Source organism: Cynocephalus volans, chromosome 15 (assembly GCF_027409185.1).
Source record: "Cynocephalus volans isolate mCynVol1 chromosome 15, mCynVol1.pri, whole genome shotgun sequence".
NCBI classification, from domain to species: Eukaryota; Metazoa; Chordata; class Mammalia; order Dermoptera; family Cynocephalidae; genus Cynocephalus; species Cynocephalus volans.
The window spans coordinates 43,746,917-43,764,210 of record NC_084474.1 but is presented as its reverse complement, the minus strand read 5'-3'; positions in this window follow the sequence as shown (position 1 = coordinate 43,764,210).

The following is a 17,294-nucleotide window of genomic DNA, read 5'->3' as shown; positions in this document are numbered from 1 at the left end:
ATTGGCTTTTTTATACATGCCTCATTTACGATGAAGCTTTGGTGAGATGTGACTGCATGGTAGGATGCTTTTTTCTAGGCTAGCATATGGTGCTGCTTGTACTTGCCACCTTTTATATGAATGTATGTTGCTATGTTGGCCTGTCTTGCCAAGATATGGATGAATAAAGCCTGGTGTTCACTGTCTATTTGAAAAGTCACTGGGATGCATGTTTCATTTACTGTTACATAAATCCAGTTTGAACTTTTTCCCTCTGTATATTGATGACCTAACTGTGAAGGTAAAACATACTTTGCTTGAGTGAATGATTATGGTGGTTATACAAGAGTTATATCAGTGTATTTGCTGTCATTGAAATAACTTCACAAAGGCCACATTCATTGCCTGCCTTCTCACAGCTCCTTAGTATGTATATACCTTTGCCTGGGTAAAATTAGGTTTTTAACTCTTTTTGTCATTTTCTTTCTTTGTATCTGATATGGAATACGTTATTTCCTTATATGTTCATAAATACAAAATTTTCTGATCTTAGTTACTTTACTTCCAAACAAACATGATTTCCAAAGAAGGATGTGTATGCCTGGTTTTTCTGCTCCTCCAAATCTGAGATCATTATTTGTTTGCTTTCAGTTTGTAGGCCAAAAATACAGAATGTTGGGAGGGATAGATCATGTTGTGTTGTCTTATGCAGTCTCTGCCTATATTTGCATTCTTTTTTTTTTTTTTTTTTTTTTTTAACAGATTTGATTTTCCCTTCCTTTTTTGAAAGCCAGAATTTAGCCGCATGGTACATTAGAGGTGGTGCCTAGGAAATATGTCTTTGTTCCTCAGTATTTTCCTTCACACGGTTCTTGCAAAGACTTAGTCCCTGTAAACTCTACACACATCCCAATCTCTTTGATTGGTTTGTAACTTTTTACAGAGCTATTCCCCTGAGAAAAGTGAAATGCTGAGTATGATGGCTGTTATCTGTTGATGAGACAGCTGAGAAAATTTGTTTTTGGAGAATGTACCTTAAATAATTATGCAAGAAAATAAATACGATGATATAGTATTCTGTTTAAGGTAAATCATGGGTATGTGAATGCCTAAAACCTTGATTCTTTGTCTATTTCCCTTTATGTGTAAATTACATATATATATATATGGAAGAGATAGAATAAAAGAATTAGGGGTATTATAGAGGCAGCTTTTTGCTGCATTGGTTTTGACTGCATCAGCATTTCTATCGTGGACCTCTATTTTCAGGGGTTTTAGAGACTTGGCCATAAAAAAATTGCTTCAGGCTTAAAAGTCTTGAAAGTTTGTTTTTAGGTATCTAATTTTAAACAAATATATCTTGTTTTTATATTATAGGAGGGAAATAAATGGAGTTTACTAGTTCAATTTTGTGCTAATATAACTTTTAATAGACTTAATTTTAAAAAAACATAAAATCTAATTACTTCATAGTCTGTTGATGATTTTTTAAAAGAATCAGTTATTGACATTGAAAACTTCGCCTGCTTCATCAGTGTAGTAACCTATCTTCAAGATGTTTTAAAACTTGTATACCTGTATTAACATTATCTTGATTCCAGTAGTGGATCAGTATGATAATGAATGCAGATTTATAACATCCATATAAGCTATCTAGTAATATAGATTTGGAATGATATAGTATATATGATATATATATTTACTAGATAGATTACGGGAAAAAAATTCCCATAACCTTAGTTTGTCAAATAAATACAATATATTTTTAAAAATTGCCCAGACATTTACCTTTCAGAATCAGAATTAGACTCAAACAATTGCAAAGGAAAGTTGTTTCTTGAGTAAACAATATACATTTTATAGCTTCTTATGAAAATCATTTCTCCTTTCTATATTGTGGTTATTGGAAATTAAAAGAGTTAAAATTAATGCAGACTTTATTTAAATAACATTTAACTGTGAAGCAGAGAGAAATGCCAAGAAATTAAATATTTAGGCCATTATCTTGTGGTTGTCTGACAATACTTTACCTTTATTTTAAATCCCCATGATGTTTTCAGTTATGAAGAGAGTATTAAAATCTAACTTAAAGTTTCTGGATTGTTCACATTATACTTAACACTATTTCATTAAGTTTTTGATAAAGTGTAGTCTTCTGTGTGCAAGGAAAGAAATAAATAGCACATTTATTTGCTGAATGAGCTTTAAGGTTTGCAAGTTGTTAGTGGTTTTTTGCCCACACAGGATTCTATACATTTATATCATCTTAAATCTGGCATATATATATTTTTTTTTTTTTCAGATAGCTTCTACTGACAAACACAAAGCTTGTTTGTGTGCAAATATACGGCTAAATAATGGTGCTAAAGTGTATTATGACTGTCAGATATAATCAGGCAAAATTTTGTGGTGCTTAAATTAGTTTTTTCATTGATTTATTGATCAGTGCATTGAACAGTGTTTATTCACAAGTTGTCTTCTATTAGTAAATCAAGGCCTCATAGCACATTGTTAAATAAAATGATTGACTAGTCTATGTAACAGCTCACCAATCTCTTTTAATTCCTTATAATGTTGCGTCATTAAAGGTCAAGGGGTCATGCTATTAATCTCATTGCTATAGACCATTAACATGACTGAACTTTCCACAAAGTACTTATGTTTACAATGCTATAACCCTTTGACTGCTGCGGCAACCTTTAACCACACAAATGTCACAAGCTAGAATCATCAGCATGGTTCTTGCCATGGCAATCAAAGAGTTAAGGGCTGTGCAGTGATTTGTTTTGTATTTATTAATTTATATTTATTTTGTTTCCATTCAAGGAGGGGATTTGGGGTAGAGCAGTTTTTGTCTGCTGTAAGTGTCTTAACCTAGGGAAGGGTTAAATGGCTTTTTATACTATTGCATCTTCTGTATTTACCATCAATTCATTGTGTTGTAATTAAAAAAAAAAAACTGTCAATAAATAAGAGAACAGAAAAATGGTTCACAGACATTGTGGTTTTACTGAATGAATTATTGACATACATTTATGACCTATATGTAGGATGTGATCTACAGCAGAAACCTTTACTGTCTGTGTTTTCCTAATCAGTATGAAGCAGAAAATGAAAACAAGTAATTTAGTGCAAAATCTCCTGTGTGTTTGCCTGAGTTAATTTGCCTAAAATTAATCTTATAAATTTTCATCCACAAGCAAAAGAGGAGCTCTGAAGCAGGGTAACTAAGAGATTTAATTTCCTGAAGTAATATTAAACTAGCTGCATCAACTGGAGAACTGTTTAATTACTAACTGGATGCTGTAACTGATCAGGGAGGGGAGCAGAAAACGTCACTGCATTAAATATATTTCAGGCAAGTAACCACAAACATAAGATATGATACAGTTTCCACAAAGACTTGAATAAAAGTTAACTTTTTGGATAGGTATAATATGTTGTTTAAAGTCATACATCGTGACTCTTTAGCTAAATTTAATCAAAGGAATTAATTTTTATGTCAAGCGTTTGGCAAAATCCAATTTAAGGAATTTTTTTCCTCTTTTTTTTTTTTTTTTTTTTGTCTTTTTCGTGACCGGCACTCAGCCAGTGAGTGCACCGGCCAGCCAGTCCCATATAGGATCCGAACCCACGGCGGGAGCGCGCACTCTCCCGAGTGCGCCACGGACTCGGCCCTTCTTTCTCTTTTAATGATAGGACTATAGTAAATGGTGGCCATGAATAGAGAACTGACTCACAAAAATAAAGCAGGAGTAAAGATAAATATTTTTATATCTAACATTTTAATAAGCTATCTTGAACACAGAATTAATTGTGAAGTCTTTTTCTGAAAATATCAAATAGTCTCATGTAATCAGTGCTGAACCAAGAGTTTACTGAAAATCAGATCTGATATAGGTCAGTAGTCTCAAAAGTCATCTGAATTTTAGGAAGAATTAGGAAATCATATTGGAAATAAAGCAAAAAGATGTTCTTTCATGCAAAAATTATGGTACATCTGTGAACCAGAAAATTCATCTTATAAACTTTAATCCACATGCAAAAGAGGAATTCCAAAGCAGGATAACTAAACTGATCGCAGAGATTTAAACAGCCTCAAGTAATAAAAAGTAGACTATGGTGTCAGAGAACTGTTTTTGTTAACTCCTTGAATTCTTCTTGGGTGAATCCCTGGGAATTTGGAGCTCTATCAAGATTTTAAAGAAAGGCTTGAAGATTAGAATTTTTGAGTTTTCAGAACATATCAAAGAACCTGTAAGGTTTAGCCAACCAACAATATATTTTACTTTTATTGGTAGAAGGGTTTTAAACAGAAGATAACCTTTATGTTTATAAAGCGGTAAGGGTGTTAAATCATAAATCTAAGACCAGAATAACTCCAAGAATGCTTCTCCTCTGTTCTTATTATCAAAGAGAGAGAAAAGCTAGAAATCCATCTGACTGAATAGAGAATTTATTTTTCTTACATAGATGTATTTATTCATTTATTTAATATAAAAATACACTATATGATATATGTTGCATAATTTTTGCCACAATCAAGAACCAAATTAGAATAATCACTTCTGGGGGAAAAAAAAAATCCAGTTAAGTTTACAGAGAACCTAATAATAAATCTAGCAAACATTAGGAACGTAGATATTATCTATTGAGGTGAAAAATAATGTTGCAATTTTGAAACCTTTTTTAAAACAGTCTTTGAATGGGCATAGCTTCAACTCAATCGCATGAACTCTGCCACCCCTGCGCACGAGTCGCCCCGTGTGCCACGAGTTCCCCACTGTCCTCCCTCTTCCTTCTCTTCCTTTCCCTTCCTTTTCTTCTCTCTCTCTCCCTGCCTCAATTGCTCTATTCCTTGAAAGAAAGACGTATAATCCAGTTTTTTCACTCCTTCTTTACTCACTCATTCGTTTCTTCTTATGGATTTTGCCCTCCTCACCACTTCACTGTACCTATTTCAAGGAACTCACTTTACCTTCAAAGGTAAGTGGTATCTTTATTGCTAATTTCATCTTTCTCCCTCTTTTTCTTACTTTGTCGTTCTCATTCCCTGTCTTCCTAGTATTTAACACTGAGAATTACTCTGCCATTAGTACTTTTACTAGACATCTTTGATGGTAGGCTCTTCATTTCTCATTCCTCTGCCATCCCCAGAGACTTGTAGAATAATGCCTGGTTTATAGTCAGCCCTCAGTAAAATGTTGGCCTGTGAACATTCGCATTTGAAGTCTTATCCCCCCACCGTGTCTAACTTTTTAATTTCTTGCGAGTTCACATAAGTCCCTCTATATGTTCTTAACCTCCTTTATTCTGCAGTCTCTCCTGGTCCCTCATTCACAACAATGGCTTTAAGCTTTGTGGACATGACATGTTATGAAATCCAGATTCACCGTTTGCACTTACTTGCTGTACAAATTAGTCTGGATCTTTCTTTAGCTTCCCAGATTCAGCCTGCTAAATATAAAACTCCTCACCGTTCTCTCCCTCCCCCTCAAGATAGACGTGCTTCCTCCTGAATCATCTAATTCCGCTGATGGCACTAGCTGCTCTTCATTTCCTATCCATTAAAACTTCAGTGTTCTTGGCCTTTTCCTTCTCCCTTTGCTGCACATGCCCCCTTAGACATTTGCCACATCTGTGAATTCTACTTCCACAGTCTCAGTGGCATCTGATTTCTCCTCGACGTTCTTGCCCTTCATAGGGTTCATTACTTCTTGCCTTCTCAGTCTACTTGTCTCATTCAATTTTTATTCTCTCCTTTTCAGCCCTTCTGCACATTCCTAGCAGAACAATCTTCTCAAATTAGAGTTTCAGTCATATTACTCCTCTTTTAAAAACAAAGGTTTTATATGCAAATCTGCCAAAATCTATTCTGTACTTGTCTTTCAAGAATTTACCTCAGTGTTTACTTTTATACCTAAAAGCATCCAAATACTTGCCATCCCTTATCCATGACTTGCTCATGCTTTCTCTCCACTTTGAGTTCCATTCCACGTCTTTATCTTTCCTGGCCTCATTGAATAGACAAAACTCCCTCATCTTTGAAACCTCATGTCATTATTTGCATCCTGTTTTACTTAAGATGACCCCAGTATAATTAATATTGCCCCCTTCCCTTCAAAAGTCTCAGTTTTAGTAATAAGTCATATCATTAAACTCTTATGCAATTTTTCACATAGAGCTTATGATTTTATGTGAACTTGCTATTATTCCCTATTAATGTCTAAGCTTCTGGGGACTGTATACTTACTTTTTTTCCCCTCCTGCTGCAACATCTAATGCAGTGCCTTGAATAAAGGTTTATTGCACTAAATTAAACTGCTTTTTTTTTTTTACTATAATTAACATTACAGAAATTTTATTTTGCTTTGTTATATACTCTCTAACCCATTTTCTAGGAGTCTTATGAATAAAGATATTTAAAAGCATTTGTTTCCAAGGTCAAATATTTTAAGCAGTTGACTTTGATTATTTCCAAGACCTGACTTTTTTTTTCCCCAAAGCTCATAATATATTTCCAATTAAATCATAAAGAGATCCTCAAGTTTAGGCTAATCTTTTTATATTTATCTTTTACTTTTAATAATCACCTTTTAAACCAAAAGGAAATTCTTCAGCCACAGTAGCCAAATAAAATGGTAAGACCTGTGTTTTGGAAGTACCAGTGAATAGAGTAAGTGTCAGGATTCACAGTATTCAAAACATCAAATCCTGCTTTCTCAAATGTGTGCATAGACATCAAAGAAATATTTATTAGTTTACTTACCATGAGGTGGTAGGGCAGATTCTCTTACAAAAAAGACATTATTAAAGACTTTGAAACAGGAGTCTCTTGCCTGTTGAGAGGGAAATGCAGTCCGAATTCTTGCAGGGCTAGTGTTGGATCTACAGGGCAGGATGTCAAACACTGTTCAGTCTGGAGATAACCAAGAGATTGGTGACAGGAGTTCAAATTGGAAAGAGCCAAATCGAGAATAAAAGAGAGGACACAGATAAACAGTTCATGGGCAGGAAATGAAACCATTTAAAAAAATTATTTGTTGCTTTGAACAGTTATTATTGGGCTGTTATACTTAACTTTCAGCAGAGAACTCTACAGACTTTACCTGGTGTGTGACATGCCTCTCGAAGTTACAGCAGCACTTTCAGGTCAAATGATGGATCAGGCACAGGCATATAATTTCCTTCTCTACAAAGCCCTACTAAAACTAGGGCTTTAGTTTTTCTTTTAAAGAAAAGAATTTTATTTCTTTTCTGTTTTTTCAAAGACCTAGGAAAAGGGATTACAAAAAATAAGACAATAGCAACATTTGGGAAACTGAAAGCAAGTGGACTTCTGGTAACTGGCTTAGCAAACCCAAGGAAACCAAATCATAAACTGGCAGGAGCAGAGAACAAACCCAAAATGCATCACATAGTATGGTGAAGGCTTGGGGAGTGGTAAAATACCTTTGGAAATGGGGTGAATGGAGTTGACTAAATTAAGAAGAATTGAAAATTGTTTGTAAGGAACAGTTAAATACTCCAGATCCTGTCCACGCTTCTCTGACTTTGGGCAACATCTCCTTCTCTCTCAAGCCAGAAACTCAGAGGTTTGTTCCATGGAGAGGGTTAAAGAAAGTCTCTGAATAATAAGGGAAGGGCAGTGTTCTGTAACAATAACAAAAAGTGATTGAGTCCTCTGTTGTTTTGAATGCTGAATTTTGAGACCTACCCAGACTTCTTCCTCTGCCTCACCACAGGAATGTCAGCAGAAAGGTTTTTTGTTGTTGTTGTTGGTGGTGGTGGTGGTGGTTCTGTTCTTTGTTTACTTGTTTGTGTGTTTTCCTCTAGGCAAGAAAATGGAACACTCTTCTCTGGTGAATCTGACAACCCAAAAGAAAAGATAAAATTTGGTAAACAGGGTTTCCCCAACAAATGGCCAGTAAAATTGCCTTTTATTTAAGTTCATACTGATAAGTCCCACCCATGTAGTCAGTGTTCCCAGTCGGCTTTTTATTTCTCCCTGTTAAACATTATAGGACAACCAAAAATTTCTGGGCATTTGAGGAAAAGTGTAAACAGAAAGGTAGAGACCACAATAAACAAACAAACAAACAAACAAAATAATAGAGAGAACAGATTACAGAGAGACAAAAAAACTTTAAAAATTATCTTCAATCTCCCACAGAGGAAAAAAAAACTTTTTAAAACTTTTAAAAACTTTTGCTTGAAAATTAAAAACATGATAAAAACAATGAAATACTCAATAGAGAGGCTTGAAAGGTAAATTTCTTAAATAATACAGCAAACAGAAAAATATGAAAAAATTACTAGAGCAAAATATTAGAAAATTAGAGGACAGATCCACAAGCCCAGGAGGCACAACATTCAAATAATTGGAGTTCCAGAAAAAGAGAACAGAGAAAATAAAGGAGAGAAATGATTATCATAAAATTTGATGATACTTTCCAGAATTTAGAGAGTTGAGTTTCCAAACTGAAAGGGCTTAGAGATGTCAAGTATAATAGATGAAAATAGACACACAATAAGATATATCACTATGGAAATTCAGAGGATTAGGGGATAAAGAAAACAGTTTACAAGCTATCAGAGAAAGGGTAGAAAATTCACTTACAAAGCATAAAGAATTAAAATGCCCTCAGATTTCCCAAAGTAACACTGAAAACTTGAAGATCATAGAGTGATGTCTTCAAAATACTAAATGAGAATTACTTTCAATCTAGAAGTCTATACACAGGCAAATGTTCATTAAATGTAGAATAGAATAAAGACAGGCAAGTCCTCAAAAATTTTTCCTGCTAAGTTTTATAAAAAAAAAAAAAAGAAGAGTGTTAAAAAAAAAAAGAAAGAATTACAGGAGTTATTTAAGAGTATGGTGAAGAGCACTTCCAAGATTACAACCGTGCAGGAGGCACAAGAGACAACCAGTTCAGATTGGAGCAGCACAGTGAAGAAACAAGCATGTTAAGGACTTTTGTGCTCATGAGTTTTGTCATTGTATCGTCTTTTTAACCTATGAAGATACTGCAGGATGTGCTCTTAAACAAGAAAATAAATTAAGAATAGGGACACACAGATTTAAGGAATAGAGAATCCATTGTTTGGGAAAGAAATTTCCTAAATAACAGCAAAAGTAAATCTCAGCCGGCCTGGAGAGCAACTAGGGCAAACAGGAGGATGAGTGACTCCAGTATGTGTGTTTTTTTATGTGTGTGTATCATTTATACACACACAAAATGAAACACAGTACACAAATGAAACCAATAGATTACTCGATACGATTGACCTTGTGAGGAATTGTACCTAGTGGCATTTGGAGTGGAGGAACAATCAGTAAGTACCAAAAAAAAAAAAAAAAAAAAATGAAGCAAACATAAAAAGGCAATTGTTAATTTGAAAAAAAATTTTTTTTAATTACAATAAAGGTCCAATTCAATGCTTAGTTCTGAATAGCTAGCTACAAGCATGATAATGTGAAAACTGAATTTCTGTTTAACCAAAAAATTTGTAATAAAACTATATTGAAAGAATGGGTGGGGGGAAGCAAAGGAGATGACACAGGAAAATAGCCTAGTCTTCATCTAATATTATAGGAAATCTACAGGTGATGTCTAATATTAATTGATTTAAAATTAAAAGTACATGTATATTATTTACAAATACTGAGATATTAAATGCCAAGAGAAAACATCAGCCAAAAATACCAAAAGATTTTGGGGAGGGAGTCTGTGGGTATGAGATGGGACTGGGAATGGTTATATTTTTGTTGCAACATTGTTTTTAGCATTGTGTGACGTTTTAAATGATGTAGCTGTATTAATTCAATAAGAGAAAGTTTAAATTAAAGCACAAAACAGTCTATGATCAACATGTCCAAACTTTTCATGGACATAGAGATGCTCTGGTCATGACTTCACTGCTTTGCTTCTGCCATTGGACATTAATCATACTCATTTCATCCCTGTTTTTCTTTTTGCGCACTTCCCAGCATATTCTTCCTTTGTTTTTTCCTCTCCATTCTCCATCCCTCTTTTGCAGCCTCTATGGTACCTCAGAGAAAGAGGGGAGCCATGAAGATCTTGGCCACTGCTTTTCAAGGACACTTAGCCCTTGCCTTAGAGCGATATTTGGTCAAATGTTTTTGGAAGATAACAGCTTAGAGATGATAGGCCTTTCAGTTCTGAGTGTGAGAAATAGTCTTCAAAGGAAAGGATCAGTGGGGTAAGAAATAGTCAGTAAAATTAAATTAAAACAGGATGTCAACCGACTGTGGGTCATTTCCCATATAAGAAAGTGAGGAGCCTGAAGAAATAGGTAAGATTTAAGATCAGATAGAGAAATTTTTGTATGCTTTAACTAACATTAACATGTTATCTGTCAATGTAATGATGTTACAGTGAAATTATAAATTATTTTTTCTAAAAAAATTGATTATTGACCCATTTGTCTTTTCATTCAATATTAATTGAATCTTTGCTACATTTCAAATATTTGCTAGGACAGGGAATATGATGTCCAAAGTCAAGTAGGGGAGTCAAATTTGCTTAAATTATTAAATCCCACTGTAATTACTATATTATATAGTATAAAATACATAGCACAATGTAACAATGTGTATAACATTGTATAATGTAATAAATACAATCGCATCATGAGGGATGACAGATGGCAGTTCTATTTAGGATGATCAAGGAAGACTTTATAAAGGTAATGCATGAGAAAATAAAAGTAGGAGGTTAACAGGTAAAAAGCAGGAAAGTAGCATTGCAGGCAAAGGGTACAGCTTATGGAGAGTGGGAGAGCATAGCACATTTGAGGAACTGAATTATTCTAGAACTGGAGCACAATGTACATAAAGGAGAGTTGTGAAAGGTAAATTCAAAGATATAGGCAAGAGTTCGATCATAAAGACATTTGATGCCTCTAAGTCTTTTATCACCCAGCCCACCTGGTGATGCTGTAAGCTACCTATTAACCTCTCCTCCCCTTTTTTAAATTTAATTTAATTTTGTTTTACTTCTCAAAATCATTGTACTTGATTTTCATGCCCCTATATACCCATTCCTCTCCACCTCCTCCCCGCCCTCCCCCATCGTATCTGTGCACTTGGGTTAAATAGTTCAAGGAATTTTTGTGGTTATTCTGTCTTCTTCCCCCCACCCTTTATGTGTTTGTGTGTTTATTTATTAATATTTAGCTCCCACAAATAAGTGAGAACATGTGGTATTTCTCTTTCTGTGCCTGACTTGTTTCACCTTAATATTATTTTCTCTAAGTCCATCCATGTTGTTGCAAATGGCAAAATTTCATTCTTTTTTACAGCAGAGTAATATTCCATTGTGTAGATGTACCACAGTTTCCTTATCCACTCATCAGATAATGGACATTTGGGCTGGTTCCAGCTCTTGAGTACTGTATATAGAGCTGCAATAAACATTGGAGTACAGGTATTCCTTCAGCATGATGATTTCCATTCCTCTGGGTATATTACCAGTGGTGGAATAACTGGGTCATATGGTAGATCTATCTGTAATTGTTTGAGGAGCCTCCATACCATTTTCCATAAAGGCTGCACCATTTTGCAGCCCCACCAACAGTGGATGACAGTTCCTTTTTCTCCACAACCTCTCCAGCACTTACCATTCTCAGTCTTTTGGATGTTAGCCATCCTGACTGGAGTGAGATGGCATCTCAGTGTGGTTTTGATTTGCATTTCCCATATATTGAGTGATACTGATCACTTTTTCATGTGTCTTTTGGCCATTCGTATATCTTCCTTTGAGAAATGTCTTTTCAACTCCTTTGCCCATTTTTTAATTGGGTTATTTGCTTTTTGTTATAAAGTTGTTTGAGTTCCTTTTATATTCTGGATATTAATCCTTTGTCTGATGTATATTTAGCAAATATTTTCTCCCACTCTGTTGGTTGTGTTTTACTCTGTTGATTGTTTATTTTGCTGTGCAGAAGCTTTTTAGTTTGCTATAACCTCATTTGTTTATTTTGCCTTTAGTTGCCTGTGCTTTGGGGGTCCTGTTCATGAATTCTGTACCCATTCCTATTTCCTGGAGTGTTTCCCCTATGTTTTCTTTAAGGAGTTTTATTGTTTCAGGGTGTATATTTAATTCTTTAATCCATTTTGAGTTGATTATGGTATATGGTGAAAGATACGGGTCTAGTTTCATTCTCCTACATATGATTATCCAGTTTTCCCAGCACCATTTGTTGAAAAGACAGTCTCTTCCCCAGTATGTAGACTTGCTGCTTTTGTCAAAGATCAGATGGTTGTAGGCATATTGGCTAATTTCTGGATTCTCTATTCTGTTCCGTTCATCGTGTGTCTGTTTTTATGACAGTACCATGCTGTTTGGTTATTATAGCTTTGTAATACAGTTTAAAGTCAGGTAGTGTTATGCCACTCCTATTCAACATAGTGTTGGAAGTACTAGCAAGAGCAATCAAAGAAGAGAAGGAAATAAAGGGCATCCAGATTGGAAAGGATGAAGTCAAGCTGTCCCTTTTTGCATATGATATGATCCTATATATTGAACAGCCTAAAGCTTCTATTAAAAAAAACCTCCTAGAGTTGATAAGCAATTTCAGCAAAGTTGCAGGGTACAAATTAACACAAAAAAATCAGTAGCATTTCTATACTCCACCAGTGAACATGCAGAAAAAGAAATCAAGAAAGCTAGCCCATTTATAATAGCCACCAAAAAAATAAAATACTTAGGAATTGAGTTAACCAAGGATGTGAAAAATCTCTATGAAGAGAACTACAAACCACTCTTGAGAGAAATTAAAGAGGACACAAGAAGATGGAAAGATATCCCATGCTCTTGGATGAATTGGAAGAATTAAGATTGTGAAAATGTCCATATTACCCAAAGTGATCTACAAATTCAATGCAATCCCCATCAAAATTCCAATGACATTTTTCTCTGAGATTGAAAAAGCTATCTAAACACTTATATGGAACAACAAAAGACCCCACATAGCCAAAGCAATCCTGAGCAAACAAATAAATAAATAAACCCATTACCCCTTTAAATGCACTTGTTTTGGCTAAAGTCAGGCAGAGTTGGTTTCATGGCATGCAACTAAGACCTCTGACTGAAGTGGTTGTTTTCAGTAGTGCAGGGGAAGAGAAGGACCATAAATTGTATCTCTCTCCTGGTTGGACATGAATGGTAAACATTCATCTATTTTAAAGATAGCTAATAGCGCACAGGAGAAAAAGATAATTAATAATCACCTATCACTACCTAGAACAGGAAATAACTGAAGACAAGGTTTTAGAGGACCTAGCCTCTGCAGCTATGTAGCTGTATGAAAGACATGAGAGCATCAAAGACTATGAGCTGAAGTTTTTACTTCTAATAACAGAATGAAAGCTTTAAAAAAGAAAATTATAAGCTAAATTTATTTTCTTGGCTCAAGAATTTACTGAAAACTGAAGATTTTCTATGAATTTCTTAACTTTTGCAGCCATAGTTCTGAGTAAGCTAGAAAAAAAAACCCTCATTTGATCCACTATGTTGCCAAATTTCAGTGTCCATTAATTCACTACCTTATTAGATCTCTTATATGAAAGAAACATAAGGTTAAGGCTTGGAAGGAAATGACGCCCTTCTAATTGGAATCATGGCATGGGAGGATTTATAGGATTCATACTACTTCCAAATTCCCAGCACATTCACTATGACCTTAAATATCTCCTTTTCCCATTCTGATGAGGCTGTTTCTGCCTTGTTTAAAGAGCCTGTTGTAATTTCTCCAATGGAGTTACCTCGCAAAGAGAAGTTAATAAAATTCTTGCCTGCTTATTAACACATCTAATTGTTTCCAGATATAAGGGTTGAGTCCAACATGCCCTGAGGAGAAATTAATTATAATGTCAAACATTGGGGAAACAGCTTACATACCAAAAAATTACAAAATTTAGCTACTTTATGTCATCCAGATTCTGGGGAATATGTATGGGAATGGATTCTCAAGGTGGTAGACAAAGAAGAGAAGAACATGTTTTTTTAACTGGCTAAATTTACTAATATGGGTTTAACTACTAGAGATTCTGCAACAAATGAACACAGAATATTGTAAACCTGGAATCAATGTTGGTTCACATAATTAAAGATGAGATGCCAAAAATGTCTTGGTGTAATAATGAAGGAATCCAAAACTTAATGAGATGGGAATGTTGGGAATTATGTATCAAACACGAGTATATTACATGTAGCTCACTCACATATTCACAATCATATTCCCAGATGAGGGCCCAGAAGGCATTCCTATGATGAAGAGAGGTGTATTTTATCCACTTCGAAAAAATCGTTTAGAGGTTGTTCTCTGCTAAAAAGGATGCTAGCAAGAGAAAGTACTGATGATAGGTGCTTACAATTTCAGTGATCCCAAGAATGGAAAAGCTCAAGTTATAATAATTGGCCACTAGAGGCAAGGGGTGTGTGGCTATTGTTAGTAGATTTTTGGAGGTAGCTATTTAATCATTAAAGCCCTCGAAATAAAAATAAAAAGTATCCCACAAAGTCCTAACTGAATTGTATAGCAGATACAAACATTAGACCTGGTGATCTACTTGACCAGCAGCATGGCTCAGGACACCTCACTGGAGACTAGTGTTCTCAGTTCTCAGACCTGAGTTAGTCAAATAGACTCAGCATCTATTGAAGTAAAAAAGAAGCATCAAGTTACCCTTGAGGAAGAAACATTCAATATTATCATAATATGACAGTGACTATTTCCTCTGACCTTTCCTTAAAAGAATCCATGGTCATTTCCCAGGGTAATCATGTTCTAGAGTAAGGTAAATACTCAGCTGTTTCAGAGATATTTTGACACTGACTTTGCTCTAACTCTAATTCCTAAGGACCTAACTAGCAAATCTGGTCTTCTAATCAGGTGTCTTATTCAGAGAGATTTTGCTTCAAAGTAGTCTCAATGGGATCCCAACATATAGTATTGTTATTTCCCTAGTGAATTTGGAATATTACATTTAGCATCTGGTATAATCTTTATCTTGTGTACCCATCTAAGTGAAGAGTGGTTATAATGTGTAAGACCAAATGGAAGCTCTCAGGGCTCTCTCTCCATACCAGAATTAAAACTACATTCCTGGAGCAAATGTAGAAAAATTAGGGTGATTATCAAAAATTAGAAAGATTGAAGGACTGTCATTGGTATCACACCAATATTCAACTCTCCACTTTAGCTAATGAAGAATATGAATGGGTCTTGGAAAATGATGGTGGACTATTGTAATGATAATCGGATGGTGATTTAAATTGCCACAACTGTCCCAGATATGATTTCTTTACTGAAATAATTTGTACAGTACCTGTCACCTGACTTGCAGCTACTGATCTGGAAGATAATTTTTAAATTTATTCCCATAAATACAAAATATCAGATCCAGTTGCCTCACTTGGCAAGGATAGCAGTTCACCTTTTCATATTGCCACCATGTTATGTCAAATCTGTGTTACAATTAGTTTGAAGGTAAATTAATCATTCTCACTCTTATGTAGAATTCATGCTTGCCAACTACGCTGATGACAGCATGCTGGTAGAACCTGGATAGGGTGAGCTGGGAGTTTCAGATGCATGCATGCCAAAAGATGAGAAATGAATGTTGCAAGGAAGTCTGCTCTATCCAAAGAAATTTCTAGGTATCTCATTATTTAGAGGACGTCAGAATATTCCCTCTAAATTTACAAATATGTTGCTGCACCTTGAAGACACTTGCCATTAAGAAGTAGGCCCATGTACTATTTTGGGATATAGTTCTTCAACCCATTTACTCAATAATCCAAAAGACCCCTAGATTTGAGTGTGGCTCAGAGAAAGAGCTGTTTGTCCATAGTATAAACAATTTGCAATCTGGCTGTCATAACTCAGTGTATCTACCTACTCATGTTTAAACTGTCTTTGGCAGATTCAACCAGCAGGAATCCATCCATGAGAGGCAAAATCTTCAGAGTCCTATAGTAAGAACCATGATCTTTTCAGCAAGTAACTATTCTCATTTTGAAAAATAATTCTTGACTTGCTACTGTGTCCTATTAGGTATTAAACCCCAAACACAAAGATGCACACACTTCTTATAAACTGAATATCTGATTTCCCATGCTAAAAAGTCAAGCATGCCAGTAGCACTCCATTACCAAGTGGAAGTGGTATATACTGGATGAGGTCAATGATGGAGTTTGGATGTGTTGTCCCCTCCAAAACTCATGTGGAAATTTAATCTCCAATGTGGCAGTGTTGGAAACTGATTGAGTCATGGAGGCGGATTGCTCATGAATGGATTAATGCTCTCCCTGGGGGAGGGGAGATTAATGAGTGAGTTCTCGCTCTATTAGTTCCCTCGAGAGCTCATTGCTTAAAAAGACCCTGGCACCTTCTTTCTCTTGCTTCCTCTCGCCATGTGATCTGCTTGTACCCGCTGGCTGCCTGCCACTTTCTGCCATGAGTAGAAGCAGCCTGAGGCTTGTGCCAGATGCAGCTGTCCCAGAATCATAAGCCAAATAAACCTCTTTCCTTTATAAATCACCCAGTCTCAGGTATTTCTGTTATAGCAACACAAAAAGGACTAAAACAAGATCCAAGCAATTCCTGAATGCACAAGGTGCATGAAGAAGCGGTGCATATTTCTAGTTTACCTGTGCCTTCTACAAAGTCATCCCTCCCTCCAGCCTCAGCAGTAGCCTGAGAAAGAACAATTTCTAGCCTGTTTTATAGGTTACTTGAAATACTGCCACCAACTGAAGAGGACTGTTGTACTGCAACTCAGGGGTGGCTCTGAGGGAGAGTTGGGAAAAGAAATTCTTTCAGTGATAAATCTTCACTTTGCCTGGAAAGAGAGATGGCCTCAAATAAGTGTCTACACTGATGCATAGATTGTAGCTAATTATTTGGCTGGATGATCCAAGAGCTGAAAGGGACAAGATTGGAATCACAGTAAGCAATTTGCCAGTGAACATTCTTCATTGTCTCAGTTTTTAGAAATGAAGTCGTCTCTTTTCACAGCAATGCTTTCTCATAACTAAAATCAATATCTACTTCACCGATGGCATTGCTCATGGTTTGAATTTCCTGGCTGTGAAATTTCACCGTACTTTAGATGTAAGAACATTTTTTTGGAAGATCTAAGAGGTGTGCCACTGTCAGGTGGCTTGTTAGTAGATACCCAAATATTCAAACTCGTAGCAAAGCTACCGAAATATTTTCACTAACAGTACCACTTTTCACTGAGAGGATCAGTATGATGATGAGAGTGGATTTGTGTAGGAGTC